We start from the raw sequence: 20,121 nt of genomic DNA, 5'->3' as shown, positions 1-20,121 counted from the left end.
TAAACTATCTCTTCGAGAAAACAAAACAAAACAAACAAAAAAATTCCAAAACATTTTATAAAACAGCATACACATATATATACATATATATATGTGTGTGTGTATATATATGTGTATATATGGCTCAGAAACCTAGATAAAATATTCAACAAAATATTAATAGCCATGTATAACAGAAATAATACACCGTGACAAAATAAGGTCTGTCCCAGGAATGCGAAGCATAATTGCGTAATTTTTCTTCCAATGGCAGAAAGACAAACTTTGATTTTCAAATTTACATGGAAGGGCAAAGGGATTTGGATAGTTATAACAACTTTGAAAAAGAAGAAAGAAGAAAGTTGGAGGAAGCAGTATGTGTTTGTAACTCTTACTATAAAGCTACAGTTATCAAGGACAGCCTGCTGTTAGTAAAGGGAGCAACATACAGATCAATGCAGAATAGAAAATGCAGAAATAGAGCCACACAAAGAGGATTGATGATTGATTTTTGACAAAGATGTAAGTAATTAAGTGGAGAAAGCATTTCGTTTTTCAACAGACTGTATTGGAACAATTGAACATCTACATGCAAAAAAGTGAGGGAGGACTTGATCTAATCCTCACATCATTGTACAAAAATTAAATCTAAATGCATAATAGCTGAATGTAAAATGTGAAATTATAATTTTTTTAAAAAAAGTATAGGTGAAGTTTTTTATGTACTGGGGCTTAGGAAAGTGTACTTAGACCAGACACCAACAGTGCACTTCATAAAAGGAAAGTAATACATTGGACTTAATCAAAATTTTAAAACTACTTTCCTGTATAAAGAAAACTGCTAAGAGAATAAAATGCATCCTTATAAAGTGATAAAAAAATTTGGAAATCATGTAAGTTTCAATATCCAACAGAAAAACAGACCAATTCAAAATTGAAAACAAATTCAAATACTTCACCAAAGATATACGAATGGCAAATGCACATTTAAAAGCATGTTCAATATCATTATCCAGCATGGATATGCAAATTGAAACCATGACATTATAAAACTACACTATTAAAATGGATAATACATGTATGTATATACATATATGCACATGTATTATTCACACATATGCATATATGTGTACATTTATGTATATGTATTGTATATACATGTATATGAATACACAAACACACACACACACACACATATATATATCAAGTGCTTGTGATAAGACAACTAGAATTCTCATACATTGTTGACGGGAATGCAAATTTTTACAACCTTGGAAAAAATTTGATATTCTCTCATAAAGTTAAAAATACTTGCTGTATTAACCAGTAAGCCCACTTCTGTGTACTTACTCTAATAAATAAATGCTTATATTTGTATAAATACTTATCTTTATAGAGCTCTGTTAATTGGCCAAAACTGGAAACAACTTGAACGCCTCTCAGTGGGTGAATTGATACAAACATTGTGGTACATCCAAACAGTGGACTACCGATCAGGCATAAAAAAGAATGAACAATTGGTACATAAAAAAGAATGAACAATTGAAACTGAAAGAAGTCAGTTCCAAATGTTTACTGCATAATTCCATTTGTATGACAGTCTCCAAAGGACAAAACTATAATTGTGGAGAATGTACCTGTGGTTGGTAGAGTTTGGTTTGGTAATGGTTATATTAACCTATACATGTTTCATTTCATAGAGTGGCACTTCAGAAAATGTCAATTTCACTGCACAATAATTTTTTAAATATAAGAACAAAAGGATCAAAGTTTATCTCACAAAAATAAATAAGATAATAAAGATAAATATAAAAATAAATATCTCACAAAAATATAAAAATAAGAGCTACCCCTTTATATGAAAAGAATAAAAAGTTAAGGGAAACTGATCCAAAACCTCTTACAAATTAACATACTAGGGCCCAGAAAGCATGAGAAATTTGCTTAAAGTCCCACAGCCAACAAAAGCGAGAGTCCAAAGCCAGGACAGGAGGCTGCCCAGTGTTCTTTCGACAACCCAGAGTGTTTCAGTCCTAGGCAAAATTTAGGGTATGGATGGCTGACTTGTGATTACCACCAAAGCCTAATTTTTAAATAGACACATTAATATGTCATATTTCTTTCACTGAATCCTTTAAATATGGACACATCAGGCAAAGTTAAAGAAAATTAGAAAAATACTGATATGAGGGTTTTATTAAGATGAAGACATAGGGCCAGGCACGGTGGCTTATGCCTGTAATCCTAGCACTCTGGGAGGCTGAGGCCGGCAGATCCCTTGAGGTCAGGAGTTCAAGACCAGCCTTGTCAACATGAGGTCAGGAGTTCCAGACCAGACTGGCTAACATGGTGAAATCCCACCTCTTCTAAAAATACAACAATACGGGAATGGTGGTGTGCACCTGTAATCCTAGCTACTAGAGAGGCTGAGGTAGTAGAATCACTTAAACTTGGGAGGTGGAGTTTGCAGTACTAAAAATACAAAATTAGTGAGCGTGGTGGCATGCACCTGTAATCCTACTCAAGAGGCTGAGGCAGGAGGATTGCTTCAACCCAGAAGGCGGAGTTTGCAGTAAGCAGAGGTCGTGCCACTGCACTCCAGAATGGGTAGCAGAGCGAGACTCTGCCTCAAAAAAAGAAAAAAAAAAAGATAAAGACATAGATATAAGGAAGTACTTTGGGGTGTGGTATATTTATAGGGCCTGCAGAAAAATACAATCCCAGCACTTTGGGAGGCCGAGATGGGCGGATCACGAGGTCAGGAGATCGAGACCATCCTGGCTAACACGGTGAAACCCCGTCTCTACTAAAAAATACAATAAAACTAGCCGGACGAGGTGGCGGGCACCTGTAGTCCCAGCTACTCGGGAGGCTGAGGCAGGAGAATGGCGTGAACCTGGGAGGCGGAGCTTGCAGTGAGCTGAGATCTGGCCACTGCATTCCAGCCTGGGCGACAGAGCAAGACTCCGTCTCAAAAAAAAAAAAAAAAAAAAAAAAAAAAAAGAAAAATACAACACAAAGTATAATGGTGTACATGGAAGGAAATTTAAAACCATATGGTTTTGGCTCAGACTTTAAATGTTCACGTCTTAAATTACATATTGTTATCTTGTTTATTTGGATACTCTCACTCAGAGTGCTCGCGGTATGCATAAAGATATTTTGTGAGAATCAATCAGTTTAGCTACTGTTACATTTTTATGAGCCTAGATCCCAAAATGGATTTTAAAACTTAAATACATATAAATAATACTGTGCTTGGAAATGTAAGATAATAGGGTACTGCGACAGAAAGATCCAAGTATTTTGTAAGAAAATCTCCTGGAATGGGGTTCAGGTCATATAAGATCTCTTTAACTTATTTTCAAATTATTTGTTGAGATAATTAGTTTAGAATATTGTGCAGTTAAGCTACATCATATTCCAGATAAACTGTCATATTTTTAAAATAATGTCTAAATCACCGATTAAAATGAAAGATAGTTATTTAAATTACAATTTTAAGAAGCAATGTAGTTATTGTTGAATTGCAGTTTGAATATCATTGCGCATTGCTTCGCAATTCCAAATTATTTCTGAATAATTCAGGCTATATCTTTAAATTTGAAATGAATATCTTATTTTAGTGTCAGTATCAGACATGTTTAAAAATATGGTTGGTTCTAGATTGCTTAAATTAAAAAAATATAAATGTCTTTGGAAACGAAGCTGTGATTTTCTTTTGCTTTTTTTCAGAGAGAATTAGTTGTGAGTAAAGTAGGAAAGCACAAACACTAAAAACTAAAAGGATTATAGGACTGCATGTTTGTTTAAAAATAGATTTTGTGAAAAATCTAAGAATAAACAGCACTGAACAAACAAAGCAAAACAAAACAGAACAATATGGAACCAGAGAGACTGGGCTGGTTACAGAGTGAAAAGGAAGGGATCTGTTACTGGGAATCAATTTTATTATACTGATTTTGCTTTACCCTCCTCACCATTAATATTTTATCTTTTAAGTGCCTAATAATTGAAGCATATTATTGGAATAATTGCATTGGCTGTATTTCCAAAGCAAAATATACATTTGTATTTTAATGGTAATCAGTGTTATATTAATTCTGTTGGATTATTAAAATAAATGTACCAATGCAAAAAAATAACCCTTGCTTATACAATGCATATGCTATATACACACAATTACTTCACTATTGTAACCTAAATGACTTAACTCTTAAATCCATTTTTTCATGTTCTCCCAACAATTTTCTCCTGACGTTAACAGAAAAATGTCATTACATAATGTTATGAGTAATATTCATTGAGCACTTACTTTGTAACGCATAATTTTATCAGCCCTTCATACACAGTTAATCCTCATGGCACACTTATTAGTTAATGATCATTATGATCCATATTTTTGCAGGTCAAGAAAATTAAGTACTGAGGAATTAAACTACTTGTGATGATACAGTTAAGAAATGAAGATAACATTGAATCCAGGCAGCCTGGCTCTCTTCATCTGGGAATAGATGAAAAATACAAACCCAGAGATGTTAGACAGTTTAGAACTACAGGTTTACACTTTCTAAAAATCTAATATTATCTTAGTAGAGGCAAACCAAAGGTAAAGAGAATGGTACTAAAATATAGTTCATTAATAATTTTCTTTATTAAGTGGAATTAAGTATTTGGAAGTATATGAATAAAATAATGACTTTAAACTTTTCATATGATCTGATGATCAGGTATGATTACATTGCAGAAAAAGCTGATGAAGAAAGTAGAAGTACAAAAGCTGATAATGTTGATTTTACTAGTATTTAATACTTAAAGGGATATTTATAATACAATCTCTTGGTATTTTTGTTTTGTTTTGTAATGTATTGCACTGTGGTTCATTGGCATCATGAAAAATAAAAGAATTAAATAAAATATCCTGATAAGTTTATGACAAATTAATTGTGATTATTTGCACTAAAAGTGCGAAGATGACAAGTCATCCAGTTTTAACTCAGTATTGTTCAAGGAACAGAAATTGTGTATTGTTATGATACTAAAACACTCCTCATCTTAGTTGAACAAATCCCTGAACAATAGGTTACCATTATAGTGTTTACAGTTCATTATCTTTGATTTTGACTTTGCTTTCACATCTTCAACAAGTAGCTTCATAACCTTTAGATATGAATCTGAGTGTCCCTAATACTTCAGAAAATAAGTTTCAATGGAGGAAAAACTGAAATGCTTTAAATGGAGGGAAAATATAATAAAATAATTTAAAATGCTTTTCTTAGGATATAGCCAGCCACATGGAAGGAATATACACAATTTTCATATATTTCGGTGAGAGGGAACCAGCTGGAAGTCATCCAAGGGTGGTCTGCTAAGCCACCCACTTTAGGAGGTCCCAGGTTGGTTTGGCTCAAGGAGCCCAAGGTAACCAAGCCAAGCTGCATGGGTGCATCCAGCTTTTTCTGCCAAGCACCAATAAGCGCAAAGCTAAATGCATAGATACATTTTTTGAGATGTGGTCTCACTCTGTTGCCTAGGCTGGAGTGCGGTGGTGCGACCTCCGCTCACCGCAACCTCCACCTCCCAGGTTCAAGCAATTCTCTTGCCTCAGCCTCTGGAGTAGCTGGGATTACAGGCGCCTGCCACCACGCCCAGATAATCTTTGTATTTTTGGTAGAGATGGGGTTTCACCACATTGACCATAGGGGTCTCAAACTCCTGACCTCAAATGATCTGCCCACCTTGGCCTCCCAAAGTGCTGGGATTTCAGGTGTGAGCCACTGTGCCTGGCCCATACATATTTTTAAGTATTATTTTGTTCACATATTTTGTTAACAGAATTTGCTGAATATTTAGCTGAAAAAACAGAATTTATAGCAGAATGTTAATTTTTTAAATTACTCAGGACTTAATGAAGCATTGTACATCTATGCACTACAAAATGCTTTATGAAAGAGAAAAATATGAGTAAAAAAAAAAAATGTGGGTCAGGTGTGGTGGCTCATGCCTGTAATCCCAGCACTTTGAGAGGCCGAGGTGGGTGGATCAACTGAGGTCAGAAGTTTCAGAGTAGCCTGGCCAACATGGCGAAAGTCCGTCTCTACTAAAAATAGAAAAAATTAGCAGGGCGTGATTATGGGCACCTGTAATCCCAGTTACTAGGAAGGCTGAGACAGGAGAATCACTTGAACCCAGGAGGTGGAGGTTGCAGTGAACCAAGGTCATACCACTGCACTCCAGTCTGGATGTCAGAGCAAGAATCCACCGCAGAAAAAAAAAAAAAAAAATATATATATATATATATATACACATACACACACACACACACATATATATATGCTATGTACTCAAAACTACATAATTCTATCTATAGATGTATACATGTACACATCCTGTAAAATAGTTGCATTAAAATATGTAATCATTCACATCAAAACAGGGAAATAAATTGACAACCATTTCAAGTAGTAGTACTAAGAGCTAACGTGTATTGTACTTTACCAAATATGGGAATATTATGTGTTTACATATTTTTATTTAATATATTGCCTCTATACAGCAATTTTAGCCTGAATGTTTGGCCACATGGGGCTTTTGGAGAACTCTGTTTAAGAGATCCGAAGACATTTAACTGTTACATTCCTAAACAAACTCTTCTTTAGCAAGTCCTTCTTACACAAATGGTCTGCAGGTCTACCTGCTCCCTCCTCTCCGCCCATTTCTGAGTACCTGGCCCTCTTTTAACAATGAAGTGGGAGAACTGGTGAGTAAGCAGAGCTTATATCATTACAATACTTACAGGTTGGGGAAAAAAGCCATGTTAAAAGAATGAAACATAATTCATTGAATAAACATGTAGGAGCCATTATGTTTCAGACTATCTTGTGGAACATACAGGGATGAACATGAGAGACAAATTTATCTGTCCTCATGAATTTTATATCTTAGAGGGAAGAACTGTGAAATAAAAGACTAAACAAATTAAAAATAAAAACATTTCAGGAGGTGATACGTGTTACAAATAGATTAATGCAGAGTCATATAGTTACCTGGGGGAGTTGTTCTGGGAAGGCCCTCACTTCCTCTTCCGCTCATCTACAGTGAGTGAAAACAGACAGCTCTAACACCTGACAACAAGGCAGGGAGTGAGCCATGAACATCTAGAAGGGGTATCCTAGACAGAGATAAGGCAAATGTGAAGATGGTAGATGTTGTAGAATATGAAAAAAATGGTAGATGGTAACAGAGCTTGGCATGTTCAAGATAGAAAAGAAGAAGGCCAGCAGAGCTGTGGGGCGGTGAAGGAGGTGGGAGAGGGGCCACAGTTGTCTGCAGCAAGGCAAAGGACAGGTCAGGGAGACATTTGTGGACCATTTTAAGAAGTCTGAACCTTATTCTGACAGTAATAGGAAGTCACCACAGAGTTTTAAACAGGAGTAGATCATGACATGATCTATACTTTTAGATTATCTGTTGTTCAATAATGGCTTTAAAGGAGACCTAAGAGGAAACAGGCAGACACCACTGGAAACTCTTGAGAGTCTAATGAGACTATGGTGGTTTAGACTTAGAAATTTTCAGAAAGAATGGAGAATGGCGAGCATGGTGAATAGATCTCAGATACAGGTTGCAGATAGAGCCAGGATAACATGCTGTGGGTGAAGAATTTTCTCCTAGATTTTATTTTTCACTATTAAGCAACTTGGAGGAAGGCAAGTTTCCTTTACTGATCCATAGAAACATTGTGAAAATTAAGTTGGTAATGTGGGAAATTAGAAACTTCTGTGTTGGCCAAGTTAATAGTGAGGTGCCCGTCAGTCATCTTAAGTATAGGTGTCAAGTTGACAGTTGGATGTAAAACAAGTGTAGACATAGTGGAGATGTAAGATATGCGCACGCGTGCACACACACACACACACACCCCCCATTAAATCTTTGTCACGTGCATGGTATTAAGTTAGTTTCAAGATATAGTGTAGGATTACATTCCCAAATTCTAGAGGAAAAAAAAATGGTTTTCTAGATGCACTAGGAAAAGAAAGAAATACTTTTATTTGCAAATGTGGACTCAAGAGGCTATTCCATGGATTCGTGTTGCATTCATTTGACGACTTTTCAGCCTACATTGTTCTAGGTGTTGTTGTAGCTAGAGGATTTCTATTTCAAAGCTCACAGTTTATTATATAATCGTTGAGTTAGTGTCTGTTGTAGCAATTGCAAATATACTCTCTGAGGCACATGGCAAAGATGACATGCTATCAAATATAAACAAGGTCTGAGAGCTCTCCCCCAAATAGAATCAGAGAATTTTTTTTAATTTAGGTGAATTTAACAAAACTCATGAACACCAAGTGTTTGGAACACAAACTGTAGCTCAGAAAAAATGATTATGTCAAATAGCCTACATTGCATCACAGTAACTGTGGAGTCACTTTAACCCAACTTACACAACTGATAAATGAAATTATAATGCTAGTTTGATAATTAATAATGAGAAATAACTATTATCAGCTTAAAACTAAATGTTCAAAAGATTAAAACTTTCTAGCTCTCTAGGAAAGTTTACTCTGTAGTCAAATTAGAATTATAAGATAGTTTCTGTGGACGTATAATTTTAAGAAGATGTTTTCAGAGTTTAAAATTTAATTTAATAATAGCCTGATGTAATTCTCTGGAGCAACTACCTTTTCATTGTAAAAAGTATATTAAAGTCCATTTGCCACTGTAATGGATGTGGTACCTGGAGTCGCACAATTTTATTTCCATCCATTACACTGTCTCTGCACTCTCTGCTGGTCCCAGCCTGTCTCCCTTTCCTTTGAGAAATTGCCCTGTTCCTATTCCCTGTACCTCTGTTGGAGTTATTAACCACAGAGCTCTCTCTAACCATTTATAACCCAGATCTTACTTAGAAAGACCCTTCTCCTTGGTTGTATCCTGGGGTCTGGGGTCAACACATTAAAAACTCTGTTTTATCTCCCTACTCTAAAGCTAATATGGAGTGCATCTGTATGGGGTCCAGGAGGATGGTTGGAACCAGGATGCCTTTGTGTTCTAAATAGAAACTGCAGTGGCAGGCAGATTTCAAATAAAAATATGATTCAAAGCAATGAATCCATCCTCACAAGGTTAACAAGAATTCTGGACAGAATTATAATTATAATTAAGCATTTATTAGACTGCACTTTGACTCACTTTCCTGTAACCGTAAGTCACACAGCACTGGAAGCTGATCATCTGCATCCCCATTGTTTCCATGGATAGGACCTCTGACATGAGAATCATAAGGCTTTCGTTTAAGAATTGGTCAATTGTTTTTCAGATCCCGAATTGCAGTGAAACAGCTGACACCAAGTAGTTTGAAGAGCCTCACCGTAATAGTTGCATCAGTCACCCTTGTCCCAGTCCCCCAGGGGCAACGTGATGAAAGCCAGATGTCACCCTACATGTACAGAGTAATGGGAAAGGAAGCCAGCCATAATGATGACTACGACCCTATAGGACAGTTTACAGAGTTGCCAACTCTCCCCTTCTAAGACAGAGAGAGAAACCTAGTCATCACTGACACTTCCCTTGGGATATAAACCCTGGCTCCTTGGCTGGGAATATTATTCCTCACTGTAATGTAAAAGCATTTTCTCAAAAAAAAAAAAAAATGCCCTTGCCCATTCTCCTTCAAGTTAAACATTTGATTCTTTAGCAGATGACTCCAGGTCTCATACCCTTTAAATCACAAGGCTTTCCCTTAACCCAGGTTCTAGTTTTTCTTTTGTGTGTTTGTTTTCTATTCTCAGAAAGTCTTTACCATTCTGTAAGGTGAACATATTAATAGTTCTTCTTATAAATAGATGGAAGAATTTTAGAAATTTTTTTATGTGAGAATAAGTATGTGGTGTACGTGTATAGGCAGAAGATATAAACGTCGGAATGTATTTAAATGTGGTAATGATGATAATAGAACGAGCATTTGGAGTGAGCAATATGTGTAATCCATTGTGTTAACACGTTTATAACGATAAAATCATTTACTCTTCACTCAGAAGATATGGTGTAGGTAATACCTTATTTTATACTTGAAGAAACAGAAATAGCGTTTAAGCAAGTTTTCAATTCCAAAGAGCAAATGAAAGGTGTAAATGAGGCACAAACTCAGTCTTGTTTTAACCTAGGCTCCTGCATTCTGTTCAGTGTGAATTATGGCAGCTCTGAACAGTTTAGGTATAAAAGAAAAGCTCCTCAATGTTATAAAGGCCCTTTATTTACTAACAAACAAACAAAAATCCACGCACACATACCACAGAAAACAGCTAACATCATAATCAATGGGGAACAACTGAAAACTTTCCACTATGATCCAGTACAAGGTAGAGATGTCCATGCCCATCACTCTCGTTCACAATGTATTAGAAGTCCTAGCAAGAGCAATAGACAAGATAAATAAAAGGCATCCAAATCAGAAAGGAAGAAGTAACATGACTTCTATTTGCAGATGCCATGATTACCTCAGAACTGCTAGAACTAACAAATCAATTCAATAAAGTTGCAGGACACAAAATTAACATACAAAAATCAGTACTATTTCTATACCAAAGTAATGATCTTTCTGAAAATAAATTCTTTAAAAATCCCACTTATGAAAGCATGAAAAATGACTACAAATCAATTTACTCAAAAAAGTTAAAGATATGAACATTAAAAACTATAAAACATTGATTAAAGCAACTAAATAAGACACAAATAAATGAGAATATACCCCATGTTCTCACCCATGGGTGAGAAGAAATAGTATTGTTAAAATATTTATACTACCCAAAGCAGTATACATATTTAAGGTTATCCGTATCAAAACTTCAATAGCATTTTTCTTAGAAATAGAAGAAAACAATCCTAAAATGTGTGTAGAACCACAAAAGCTCTGAATATACAAAGTAATACTGAAAAGAAAATAATAAAGTTGAATGCTTTATTCCTAATTTAAGTTTATATTACAAAGCTACAGTAATCAAAACATTATGGTACTGTCATAAAAACAGAAACATAGAGTAATGGAACAGAATAGAAAGCCCAACAAGCAATCCAAACACATATGTTTAAGCAATTTTTGACAAGCACATCACAATAACCTAATGGAAGTTATAAATTGTGTTGGGAAAACTGGATTTACACATGCAAAGAAATGAAGGAGGACTGTTAGCTTAGACTATACACAAAAATCAACTTGTAATAGACAAAAGACCTAAATGTAAGACCCAAAATCGTAAAACACCTAGAAGAGAACATAAAGGAAAGTATTCTTGACTTTGGCCTTTATCATAATTTTATTTAAGGTGAAACCCAAAGCTCAGGCTACAAAAGCAAAAATAAATAAATGGAACTACTTTAAACTAAAAAGCCTTTGTATAGCAAAAGAAGCAACTTAAAATATGAAAAGGCAACTTACAACCAGGAAAAATATTTGCAAATCATATATCTGATAAGAGGATAGTACCCAACACTTATAAAGAACACTTACAACTCAATAGGAGAAAAACAAACAACCCCATTAAAATATGAGCAAAGAGCCCAAAGACATATTTCTCCAAAAAGACATAAAATTGGCCACCAGATTTATGAAAGGTGTTCAACATCACTAATCATCAAGGAAATGCTAATTAAAATAATTGAGATATCATCACACATCTGTAAGAATGGCTATTATCAAAAAGATAGAATATAACAAATGTTGGTGAGGGTATGGCGAGAAGGAAATCCCAGCACACCACTGATAAGAATGTAGATTGGTACAGCCACTACGGAAAACAGTATGAAGATTCCTAAAGAAATTAAAAATAGAACTACCAGAGGGCTCAGAAATTCCTCTTCTGGGTATATACCTAAAGGAATTAAAATCAGCATAAAGATATTGGCATACCTATGTTCACTACAGCGTTAGCCACAATAGCCAAGGTATGGGAACACCCTAAATGTCCATCGATGAGCTAACGAATAAAGAAAATTTTTATATATACACAATGAAGCATTATTCAGTCTTAAAAAACAAGAAGTCCCTGACATTTGCCACAGCAGAGATGGCTCTAAGGACACAGTGTTACGTGAATAATCCAGATAAGAAAGAACAATCTTGCATGGTCTCACTTACATGAATGACATATATTTGAGCTCATCTATATATATATATATATACACACACATATAGTGAGAGGAATGAGAGAGGAAATGGGGAGCTTTGGGTCAAAGGATGCAAAATAGCAGATACATAGAATAAACAAGTTTGGAGGTCTAATATAAAATATGAGGACTAAAGTTAATAAAATGTTACTGTAATAGGGATTTTTGTTGAATAAAGAGATTTTAGCTGCTTTTGTCACAAAAACAGCAACTGTGATATGATAGCCGTCTTAATCAGCTTCACTATAGTAAATATTTTACTATCTATGTTTCTCAATTACATCGCATTATAAATCTCAAATATACTCAATAAAATTTATTTTTAAATATTTTTATGTAGATGATGGATACAATAATATATACATTACAGTGACAGCCCAAAGTCTTCCAATATTTATTTTTTCAGCCTGCTTGGTAGTAGAACTCTGATTTTGATCTTTGCATATAGTATCCAAAAGGAAGACAATATTTACCAGCTTTCCTTTTAGTTAAGGAACTAAATTCTGGTCAACAGGTTTCTAAGAGTATTGCCCTATAACTGAGGGCACATGCTTTTCTTTTTCTTTTCTTACTTTCTGTTGGTTAAAGTGCAGATATAATGGTTGGATCTAGAGCAGCAATTTTGGTCCACGAGGTGACATGGGTCATGGAGGCCTGAATGAAGGTTAACAAGATTGAGAATTTGAGTCTCTGATATCGTGTAATACCATGCCAGCCCTGAATTACCTAATTCTGAATTTCTTTGGGAGATAATAATAAACTTCTAACTTGTTTAAGTCACTTCTGTTTTAGTTTGGTTTTCTTATTTAAAGCTAAGTCTAAACCTATTAATACATTATTTTATCATCATTTCTTAAAGATAAAGCCTATCCTATATCTGTTCATTTCATTAAGTGATGCTCTAATCCATTAAACCTAATGACATACATTAACTCTCAAATTACATTATCATGAATTTATTTCTAGTATCCTCTGGGCAATGATTAATGCAATGTAAGAGGCATTCTTGACGTATTGATAATAGATTTATATAAAGAACGACCAAGATAGCCTGCAGTTTTCATTGGACTCTTCCTACAGTGCTTACCTTAATTAACTTCATGACAAGAAAACCTCTCCAAGATTTTATTTTTTCCATAGTTTCCCACATTTTTAAACATGAACATTGAGGACAAAGATTGTCATTACATCAGCCAAGAATTTTAACTTAGGCCTCTTTAAAGCCAATGTTATATGCCATCACGTATAAAAGATGCAAATGTTCTTTAAAGCGGCAAGACAAGAATAAATAAGTGTAAAGCAATAGATAAATTAATATGTACTACAAGAAAAGCCCAAAGTGCTATGGGAATCCTAAAGTGAAAAAGATACAGTTCTAAGGAACAACTATTAACTCTTAACATTTTCTATTTTTTTATTTGAAGTAGCTCAATTTACTTCTCACACACAAAGCCCTTTAGATACTTCAGTCTTGCTATGAAATCAATTGTATTATACAATTCCTCTTTTTTCACAAAAATGTATTCTCTTCATTAAAGAAGACATTTTTAGTGCCCCAAAATGACTAATAATGTATTTTTTATTCCTCATGCTTCTAATGTATCAGAGGTTGATGTCTAGAAATAGGGATCAAATATACATGATACCTTTCTTAGCTAATTGTCAGTACATTACTAAATCACAATGCTTCCTGCAAGGCTATCTAAATTCCATTAAATCACGAAATTCTCTACATAATTAATAATACTAGAATGAATGGTTTGTAGTCAAGTAATTCCTTATTCGCATTCAAAAGAAAGAACATTTATCATTGCTTCTAAAGAATGGAATTGCTGTTTAGGCAAGTGTGTAAGTGGTTTTCCCATTAGCAGTGGCATGTAATACTTTGCTTGACTATAGAAAATAAACAACAGTTTCCATTTATATTATGCTTAAAAGGCAGAAAACCTATCCCCCAAAACGTTGTGAACTGTTTACTGTTTTGGAGATTCATTCACTCTTTCATGAAAACAACTTAGGATATTAAAGATCTCTTTATAGGTGTTTTGGCCCTAAAATAGCCTCTATTACTCTGAAAACTTTCAGGAACATTTCAACACGTCAATTAAGTTTATTCCTCCGGGCACTCACTTCTTTGAGATTCAGGTTCATTTTCTTGACTCATTTTGGAAAGCCAATTTAAATCTGCTTCTTAAATTACAAATCAGAAAAGAATTGGTTTACTTATGGCAGATATATTAACTCTCTCACAGTACTACTGATTATGTATACATTAAAATGATTTACCTTAGCATCCAACATTAAAGAAACTGTCATCAGTAAAGCCAAACTCAGAAGAAGAAGCAATGAGCCCTGCAACAAAAAAAATTGCTGGAATGACCCCCTCGATTTTCAAATTTGCAGATTATTCAAGAACAAGATTTCCACACAAATGCACTGTTAACATTTTAATTCACATACTGACAATCGAATGTCTGTATGTTTTATAGTATTCACATTACATTAATTATTTAAAATGATCAATTTAATCTGTTGACACTTCAAAGTCTACAATAACATCATTGGTATACTCCATTCCCAAGTGAGACTGTTACAGGAAAATTATTTACGTAATGCAGATATCAACTCTCTATTCCTCACATAACTGAATACATTTGGCAAAAATCTGATTCTGTATCCTCTACCAGTTCAAAATTTCCAGGGAAGACTATGAGTTGCTACAGAATATTTCCTTATGTGTCTGTCTGCTTCTATACATCTAAATCTTTAAAATTTTCACTGTTTTGATACTTTGTTCTCCTCAGCTCTTGCTTTTTGTCTTCATGGATTATCAAGGTTTTTTTAACCTTCCAAATAGAAATGTATTAGCTATTATTATCATAACATTCCCCCAAAATGCTTCATTTAATCTTTACATTATATATATAATCAATGAACAATTAGGGTACATCTATCCTGCATTATTATTTGTAAGGGAGTTACTAAGATATTTATTATCATTTAATATTCAACATGTCAAGGTTACTATTCAGAGGTAAGAACCATCTGTTGCTGCACAATGGACAAGCTCAAGCCAATGGGAAGACACCAATGCATGCAGCACAGTTTCTATCCAGCCTGGCTCATAGTCTGCCTCTGTTCCCAAGTCCATATTACAGCAGTTACCCAACTATTGGATCATCTTAGTCCTTTGTGATATTCTCATTTGTAACAGTTCTTTCCATCATGAGAAAAATAATAGTTTTATGCAGAAATTATCAGTAAATGTATCGGTAAACACAAGCTCAACATCCGCAACTCCTAAACATCCTTCCACTTCTAAGTAATTGCATAGTGCATCTCTGCTTCCTACTTCCTTTATCTCTCTACTTAATGTGATCTCCATTCATCTGCAGTCCTCTGCCCCCTCTTTCTCTTGTACACTTTTTTTTTTTTTTTTTTTTGTCTCTTGCTTAGGACTTTCCCTTAAATGCATTTAAATCACTAAGGTTAAAGGGTTCCGTGATGATCATCCTCAAAACATCAAACTCACCTCTGATTGGTAACTACAATTGGGATCATCAAAATCTAGTAGATGAGAACATATTCTTAGTTCCCTATTTTCTGCAAGATCCAGGTCAAACAATTCATCAAGTCCTGCTGAATTTACTTTTACAAACATTATCCTATTTCTCCTTTCCTTTTCAATGCTCCTCTCCATTTATCTCTCTGGTTCAGGATGTGCTATCACCTTTTCTTACATTATTCTAGGAGTTTCTTAAATTGGCCCCCTGTGTTGGTCCTGAAACCCTGCCTTTGCACACTCTCACTGCAGTTAGACACATTACTCTTAAATGTCATTCTCTTGCTGATAAGTCATCAATGGTTGATCAGAGCCTGCAGTAGAAAGTTGAACATACCATATAGTATGGTTTGGCTCTGTGTCCCCACCCAAATCTCATCTTGAATTGTAATAATCTCCACATGTCAAAGGCGGGACCAGGTGGAGATAATTGAATCATGTGGGCAGTTTCCCCCATGCTTTTCCTGTGATAATAAGTGAGTTCTCATGAGATCTGATGGTTTTATAAGGGTCTCTGCCCGCTTCCCTCAGCACTCATTCTCACTCCTGCCTCCCTGTGAAGAGGTGCCTTCCACCATGATTGAAACCTGAGGCCTCCCCAACCATGGGGAGCTGTGAATCAGTGAAACTTCTTTCCTTTATAAATTACCCAGTCTCAGGTATTTCTGTATGTCAGTGTGAGAACAGACTAATACACCACATGACCCATATCTGGTGCAAGACTTTCTCTTGATTTCATTTCTAGAAACACTCTGCTAGAAATTTAAAGCTGCAATGACACTAATTTTGAAAGTTCTTTCTTTCCTCCACACTTACTTTACCCTGCCCCCCTTCTTCATGATTTTCATTTTCCTTCTGTGTGTTTTTTTTTTTGAAATGAAGTTTCACTTTGTACCCCAGGCTGGAGTGTAGTGGAGCCATCTCAGCTCACTGCAACCTCCACCTCCCAGGTTCAAGCGATTCTCCTGCTGCAGCCTCTCCAGTAGCTGGGACTACAAGCGCATACCACCACACCTGGCTAATTTTTGTATTTTAAGTAGAGATAGGTTTTCACCATGTTGGCCAGGCTGTTCTCAAATTCCTGACCTCAGGTGATCCACCGTCTCAGCTTCCCAAAGTGCTGGATTACAGGCATGAGCCTCTGCACCCGGCTGGATTTTTCCTTAAATCCCAATTTCTGACTGACCAAACTCATTCCTCAACTAACTCTTCTCATTGATTTAATCATCAGCTCTGACACTGTATCCTTCAGAAAACCAGTGTTGCTAGACCACAGTAAAAAGCCACATCCCAAAAGAGGTAGCAATATGATCCCCGAAGGGTACTTCAGTATTTGATTTTACCATTATTTAATGGCAAACCTCTAACATCTCTGACTCTAGTACTTGGCTGAAGGACCCACTTCCAAGTTAACTTTCTAACTGATGTGTCTGGTAGAATGATGGTATATAAAATTTCCACACTACAATTTATTTTTGAAATATTATAATGTAATCCATGTAATTTGGCATCTGAACATATATTTAAAACTTCTAATTATTTTAACTTTTACCTTTATACTGCTTGTTGAAGGTGATTATTTCTTAAATTACATGTAGCTGAAATTAATATTTTTACTTATACTTGCCATTGGTCTCTGAATTTGCCAATGAATTAAAAAACTTGGCACGTATCTGATGAGCAGGGAATAGTTTAACAAAGAAGAGATTGAATTTGGATTGTTATTATCTGAAAATTAATGAATTAGTAAATGAAGAGAAAGTATAGCCAGGATGGTGAGGTATTTTAAAAGACTGAAGACTTCCAGGGTCCTGCTAGGTGAAGTGGTGAAATAAATGTATAAGCAAGAAAGAGCCAATCAGGTAGGAGGACAAAAGAGGGAGATGAAAGTATGGAGAAGAATAAGGTTTGAGAATTCAGAATATCAGAACAGGAAACACAAAGACTGGGGAAGGATTTTTTTTTTTCATGTTGACACCAGACAATATATATGTCAACAAGACTCACATCAACATGACATAACCACCAGTGTCAACGTGACTTACTTCCTTGTTCCAGGCAAAGTTTACCTGGAAAAGATAAGACTGGAAATGAACAAATAACTTTATTGTTTGTTTCAGGAAATGTTTGCTGATCCATTTGTCAGAGACAATAGTTTCCCAACTTAGCCAAACCATTCTCTGATCAAGACTTGGTTCAGGACCCTCCCTTGGCAGTTTTCACCAATCCAGAACTGTACACACATTTGCCAAATTCTAATTAGTTCCTTAGTTCCTTGCCTTGATAGAGATGCCTTAAACTACTGATGTTTTCTCCAGTCTTTAACACTGTAAAAACTGTCAAGGTGTTCTTGTCTCTAAAAGCAGTAAGTTCTAAAGTTGAGCTTTAGTAACAGTTTTTGTAGTGATACTTTAGGAGAGTTCAGCAATCTAGTGGTTTCTCCAATATCCACTCAAGACCGTCTTGCTTCCCTGGTCTAAGATCTGAAACTTGTAAACAGTAGGTTCCACTGAGGCCCTTTGAGCTTCTGCCTAAGGTCTCTGGCTGTGATGATGGGGTAAGTCAGGTATTGGTTTTAAGTTTTTCTTGAGTTCTCGAAAGCTAACTTTACTTTGTCTCCTAGGAATCCCTTGATTAACTGATCAGATTTGAAATTTGTCATTCTCAGTGGAAATCTGTCTGCTATATATTGATCCTCATCATTATTTTTGGAAACCTATGAAAGTGTTTTCATTAGGAAGAAGCGAGAACATAGCGATTGATAAATCTGTTTCTTGATTTGACCCCAGGGGTGGAGGAGTTCAGAAATTTCTCCTTACACTGGCATCCTTCTGATAAATTCTATTTCAGGCCAATTATTAAAATGTCAAGAGAGCTTTTTCAGCATTGTTTTATTTTGTTGATGAGAGTCTGGCACTGCAAGACGTCTCCTTCCTAAACTTCTCTTTTGCCAGGAGTCATAGACAGACGGGGGCCCAAAGCACAAGACCAAAAGCAAAGCTTTCCAATGGCCATTGCTAGACTCATGAGTTTTTATCAGTGGACACCAAAGTTCATGCGTCTTCTATCCTAGACCCTTGCTCTTGATATAGTATACGTATTTATACTGTAATTCCAGATGACAATCTGCCACATTGGGTAACTTTTGATAACAACAAATGTTCATTTGAGAAGATACTTAGCACAGAAAGAAAATTAAATTCCCAACCTTCAATGGTCTTCAAAGCTAAAAATCCTCTAAATCTCAATTCCTTCATAAACTTAAATCCCTTTAAGAACAAAGCAAGATCCTCAAGATTAGTCGTAAGCTCTGGTTCCATTCTAAGCTGAGAGCCATTGTCAAATATTTTACAAATCCTCTACAAGTTAAACTGAAATATATGGAATAATTTAAAATAATTCTAGGACTACATAATACAGGGCTCACAACTCTACCTCAGTTTACTCACATGCTGATAGGAGTACATAATACAGGGCTCACAAATATACCTCAGTTTACTAGTATGCTGACAGAAGCCTTCAATGCAACAAAAAGAAAAAATAAATGAAAAAGAGTGGGAATTTCCATGTAAAAGTGACCATTTTTAAAAAAGAATTACCAGTGGGACTTGTGTGTTCATGTGATTTCCTTAAATGTATTTGTTGCCTTAGGAAAAGCTATTTCAACTTTCTGGACATCAGTTTTCTCATTTGTAAAATGTATGCACTTTATAATGGTATTGTGAGTGTTAGATATTAACAAATGTTATCTTCCTTTGAGCAGTGCTATATAAATAGTAAAATCCTCAATAAATATTCACTGCTTTTTCTACCACTACTACCTCCTCTATGAAATCTTCATTAAAGATTACATTTCTTCATGATGCTTTTAGAAATAGATTATTCTTGCATAAATCCAAAGAAAAGTACATGTTTTCTTTTTTTTTTGGATGCAGGGTAGAAATACTGATACCCTGTACATAGCTAAACCATTCAAACTGGGTGTGGTGGGGAAGTAAAAAACATCATTCTTCCTTGATGTTTCTGCTTCATTTTCCTTCTTTAATTTTCTCTTCCTGTTTTCATTCATTTTGTGCTTACCTAGTTCTCCTCTTACCAAGAGAATAAATAAATTCATTCTCCTCTCGTGCTTCTTGTCTTCTCTGCTATCTCTACTCTTCTCCACTGCTTTATTTGGAAACATCCTTCAGTAAGGAATTTATGTCATTGTATTCTAAATCTTTGTGAATTTGGAAGCACACAGGCTCCACACTTAACAGTGACTAGCCTTGACTAAGTTACTTACTTGAAAATACAGTAATAATAAATACCACGTAGAACTGACATGAGAACTAATGGTGATGTGTGTAATATTAGACAAATGTGCCCAATAAATGGTAGTCCTGGAATTCGTTTTTTTCTTAAGGTTGACCCTA

At 35.2% G+C, this 20,121-nt stretch overlaps 1 long non-coding RNA gene across 1 annotated transcript in view; it reads right to left on the bottom strand.

Moving 5' to 3' along the window:
* LOC126941024 (uncharacterized) overlaps positions 1 to 20,121 on the bottom strand; it is a 94,804-nt gene that overhangs the window by 7,052 nt on the left and 67,631 nt on the right. Inside the window, exon 2 of the long non-coding RNA XR_007721051.1 lies at positions 14,431 to 14,496. This is a non-coding gene — a long non-coding RNA (uncharacterized LOC126941024). The remainder of the gene's footprint in view (positions 1 to 14,430; positions 14,497 to 20,121) is intronic.

Source organism: Macaca thibetana, chromosome 18 (assembly GCF_024542745.1).
Source record: "Macaca thibetana thibetana isolate TM-01 chromosome 18, ASM2454274v1, whole genome shotgun sequence".
In the NCBI taxonomy this organism is placed as follows: domain Eukaryota; kingdom Metazoa; phylum Chordata; class Mammalia; order Primates; family Cercopithecidae; genus Macaca; species Macaca thibetana.
This window is presented reverse-complemented; position numbering and strand designations above follow the sequence as displayed.